Genomic DNA, 5000 nt, shown 5'->3' with positions numbered 1-5000 from the left:
GATTTATACTTTTTCCGATGATACCGCAGGAGTGTATCGAGTAACAGTGTATTATCTGCACATCCGTCTGTTGACCTGAATGCTCTCTGTCTTGGGTCGATGTCGAGAGTTTCCTCTAGTCTTTTGCTAGATCTTGTGCAGTCCTCTTAGTAGTACTGGAGGGATCGTTATTGGTCTAAAGTCCCCTGGTTCTCTGGCCTCCTTTTTCTTTGGTATAAACATCGTTCTTGACAGTAGTATGTCTGTTGGTGGGGTCTCGCACCACATGAAGAGATTGTACAGTCTTAGTATTACGTTGGTTGGAATTGATCTGTACAATCTTGCTGAGACACCATCTGGTCCCGGCGCCGTTGTATACGGGATCCGTGCTGTTCTCAATTCATCTTTCTGTATTGGGTTCCAGATTTCGTCCCTGCTTGGTTCCATGTTTCTTTCTGGGGCTTGGTTCCCTTCCGTTTTTATTATCTGCTTCCAGTATGGCTCCATTATCTCTCTAGGCGGCTGTTTGATTGCTCCTGTTTGTTCTAGGATGCTTGTTATGCATCTGCGCCTATCTTTCTTCCACATGGTTTGTGTCCATCCATATTCTCGTCTTCTTTTCCTCTTCTTACTCTGCGCTATTGGTGGTGTGGCTCCTTCTCTGCTTTGTTTTTGATTTGGCGGTGGTGGAAAGATCTCTTTTAGATATAGTGCTACTTTTTGTGTTGTGACTTCTTTGCCAGCTGTTCGGGCTTCCATTGCAATTTTATGTAGCTTCTTTTCTTTAAAGTCTTCTGCTCTTGGTGTTCTGAATGACTCTAGGAAATCTAGGATTTTATTCCCCAGTTCGTCATTTTCATTTTCTTCTTCATCTTCTTCTAGGGTCTCCTCTGCTTGGTTGGTCATCTCAGCTATCAAGTTTAGTACCATTGTTTTGTACTCTTGTTGTTTCCTTTTTCCTTTGATAGCTTCGATTGTTCTCTGAGGAAAGTATTGTTGGAGTTCTTGATTCATGAATCTTGGTTGTTCTTCTATGGTCAGTTGTGCTTCTCGTCTTGCCATTAGTACTGATTCTTCATGCGTCCATCTGGTCTTGTCTCCTGTCGGGATTGCTCTCGAGTCGTACCAGTCTTTGTGAGTACGTTGTTCGTGTACTCCTCTTCCTCTAGTGGTTTGAAATGTTCGGTTGCATCCGGGGAATCCACATCTGTAGCCGGCCAGTGGTCCACTTTCCTGGTCAGTTGGTGTGAGGAGGCCAGTGGGCCCCTCACGTTCATCCGAGGCTTGGTTTCGTGTGTTTGCAGGGCCAACTAATACGAGCGGAGGGGCTGGCAACCCCAAGGCTCGGTGGCGCCGAGATCCCCCTCTCACCTGACATCTCACTGCCTAGGCAGGATAGTCAGGTGGCGAGCCCCTAATTTTTTCATTAGGGGAGGTTCGACTTGATGCCCCCTCCGAAAATTCCGAAGAGGGGCGCATCCTGCAGCCATGGCGTCCCTTTCCCCGAATCCGCATCCAGATCACCGAGAAAAACACCTCGGGTATACCGCCACCCTGGCGGGACCCGAACTCGGGTCTCCAGATTACGAATCCAGGGTCTAGTAACCACGACCACTGACTCGCCTTAAGAGAGTCATAGTTACTCCCGCCGTTTACCCGCGCTTGCTTGAATTTCTTCACGTTGACATTCAGAGCACTGGGCAGAAATCACATTGCGTCAACACCCGCGAGGGCCATCGCAATGCTTTGTTTTAATTAGACAGTCGGATTACCCTAGTCCGTGCCAGTTCTGAGCTGAGCGTTGAATGGCGGCCGAAGAGGACGACCACGACGGCTCGCGCCGCCACGGAAGCCTCGCAGCAAGGAAGATCCGCGGGAGGCCAAGGCACGGGACCGAGCTCGGATCCCTGAACCGGCGCGAGAACGCCGATAGTTCACCTCGCCCAGGCCCGGCACGTCAGCCAGACCCGCTTCCCGACCAAGCCCGACACGCCCCGCTCCTCAGAGCCAATCCTTATTCCGAAGTTACGGATCCAATTTGCCGACTTCCCTTACCTACATTAGTCTATCGACTAGAGGCTCTTTACCTTGGAGACCTGCTGCGGATATGGGTACGAACCGGCGCGACACCTCCACGTGGCCCTCTCCTGGATTTTCAAGGTCCGAGGGGAAGATCCGGACACCGCCGCAACTGCGGTGCTCTTCGCGTTCCAAACCCTATCTCCCTGCTAGAGGTTTCCAGGGAACTCGAACGCTTATACAGAAAAGAAAACTCTTCCCGGATCTCCCGACGGCGTCTCCAGGTCATTTTGGGTTACCCCGACGAACACTCTTACGAGGGCCCGAATTGTATGCGGTTCCGCTGCCGGGTTCCGGAATAGGAACCGGATTCCCTTTCGCCCGACGGGCGTGTGTCAAAGTTCACTCACCGCGCGCGACGGCACACTCGCGTGTGCGCGCGCTTTTTGTGTGCGCGAGACTTTTCTGCGACAACGAGAGTATCGTACGCCGTCATTGACATAGGATTTCTCCTAGGGCTTAGGATCGACTGACTCGTGTGCAACGGCTGTTCACACGAAACCCTTCTCCACGTCAGTCCTCCAGGGCCTCGCTGGAGTATTTGCTACTACCACCAAGATCTGCACCGACGGCGGCTCCAGGCAGGCTCGCGCCCAGACCCTTCTGCGCACACCGTCGCGACCCTCCTACTCGTCAGGGCTTCGTGGCGGCCTGTAAGCTCCGGGCGAGGAGTTACCCACGCCCTGCCCACGGCCGCCCCACTTGCCGCTGACGGCAGAGTATAGGCTCGACGCTTCAGCGCCATCCATTTTCAGGGCTAGTTGCTTCGGCAGGTGAGTTGTTACACACTCCTTAGCGGATTCCGACTTCCATGGCCACCGTCCTGCTGTCTTAAGCAACCAACGCCTTTCATGGTGTCCCATGAGCGTCGAGTTGGGCGCCTTAACTCTGCGTTTGGTTCATCCCACAGCGCCAGTTCTGCTTACCAAAAATGGCCCACTTGGCACTCTGATCCGAGATGCTCGTGGCTTCATAGTTCAAGAAAGCCAGAGATCTCACCCATTTAAAGTTTGAGAATAGGTTGAGGTCGTTTCGGCCCCAAGGCCTCTAATCATTCGCTTTACCAGATGAGACTCGCGCGCGTTCCGTGCGGAACGGCCGAGTGCCAGCTATCCTGAGGGAAACTTCGGAGGGAACCAGCTACTAGATGGTTCGATTAGTCTTTCGCCCCTATACCCAGTTCCGACGATCGATTTGCACGTCAGAATCGCTACGGACCTCCATCAGGGTTTCCCCTGACTTCGTCCTGACCAGGCATAGTTCACCATCTTTCGGGTCCCAACGTGTACGCTCTGGGTGCGCCTCTTCTCGCAATGAGAACGAGACGCCCCGGGAGTGCGGAGCCGCATCGCGACGCGGCCCATCCTCCCTCGGTCGACAACCAGGGCCGACCTTCACTTTCATTACGCCTTTAGGTATCGCTGATCCCAATGACTCGCGTACATGTTAGACTCCTTGGTCCGTGTTTCAAGACGGGTCCTAAGAGTACCCAAAGCAGTAGCGTCGCCGACCGGTATCGGTCCCCGAGTTGCCCCGGGGAACGTTTGCAGGCCTGTCGAAGGTTAACCGTACGACCAACAGCGGGCCAGGACCGGTGACGGCGCTAGGTCCGTAAGCCTCCGTGTACCGTGGCGCGCGCTTGCGACGGCCTCGACGCACTCCCGCGCGTGTGAGAGCTGCGGCCTGATACCTTGCGTGTACCGCCGGGCAGCCGGCCGGGCGACCGAGGGTTTGACGGCGTGCCGTGTTACCGGCGACGCGTCAGACACCGCACCCGGGCCGTAGACCGACACCCAGCGGGTCGCGACGTTCTACTAGGGAGAAGTGCACGACGACGAAAACGCCGGACATCGGCGCGCGGCAGCGCCCGCGCGCGAGCCGTGAGGCCCCGCGGGCATCGCCCACCGACGCGAAGCCAGCGTCGCTGACGATGAATCTCCCGTTCGATCTTTTGGGTTTCTTAGGTTTACCCCTGAACGGTTTCACGTACTCTTGAACTCTCTCTTCAAAGTTCTTTTCAACTTTCCCTCACGGTACTTGTTCGCTATCGGTCTCGTGGTCGTATTTAGCCTTAGATGGAGTTTACCACCCACTTAGAGCTGCACTCTCAAGCAACCCGACTCTAAGGAGAGATCCTCCCGAGACGCGCACCGGTCGCTACGGGCCTGGCACCCTCTGCGGGTAAGTGGCCCCATTCAAGATGGACTTGGACGCGACGCGGCACCTCGGGATAAGCGGACCCTCCCAAACACCACATTTCCCTGCGGCGGAACCGCGGGATTCGGTGCTGGGCTCTTTCCTGTTCGCTCGCCGCTACTAAGGAAATCCTGGTTAGTTTCTTTTCCTCCGCTTAATAATATGCTTAAATTCAGCGGGTGATCTCGCCTGCTCTGAGGTCGTCAAAAGAAATTGTCGTGAGGCTGTACTATATATATATAATACGAAGAAGGCGAGACGACGACGACGACGACGCGAGAGAAAAGAGAAACGCAACGCGGCGAAACGCCGCGCGCGAGCGCTTGGTTAGACTACGCCGCGTGCCCCGGTCAAGAGCTGCTACCATACATAGCGCTTTCGTGGACTCGGGAACACGCGCGGTCGACCCGCGCGCGATCTCTCACCTCGCACACACTTTTGCTGCGCAGGGGGCGATCGGTGCACGCAAAATATTTGAAAGAAGAGACGAAGGGAAAATGAGAAAACGAACGAGGCAGAGAGAACAACCGCGAGAGCGTGGTGGTCTTTCGTCGACGTTGCGTCAACCGCGCCGCGATCCGCGCGCCCGCGCGCGCCAACCAACCGACCACGACGACAACTGGCCAGCCAGCCCGACGCGAACGTCGGAGGCCGGTTTGCGCGTCGTGGTGGCGTCGGCAACGCGACTGCGGCGGCGGCCGGCAGCAGCTGCAGCGGCGACGACCACTCTCTCTCTCTTATAATAC

General features: G+C 55.4%; 1 pseudogene; it reads right to left on the bottom strand.

Annotated features, from left to right (window-relative positions):
- LOC139112875 (large subunit ribosomal RNA) overlaps nucleotides 1–4457 on the bottom strand; it is a 7601-nt pseudogene extending 3144 nt beyond the window's left edge.
- Between the last annotated feature and the right edge of the window lie 543 nt (nucleotides 4458–5000).

This window comes from Cardiocondyla obscurior, unplaced genomic scaffold (assembly GCF_019399895.1).
Source record: "Cardiocondyla obscurior isolate alpha-2009 unplaced genomic scaffold, Cobs3.1 scaffold61_0_135138, whole genome shotgun sequence".
Lineage (NCBI taxonomy): Eukaryota > Metazoa > Arthropoda > Insecta > Hymenoptera > Formicidae > Cardiocondyla > Cardiocondyla obscurior.
This window is presented reverse-complemented; position numbering and strand designations above follow the sequence as displayed.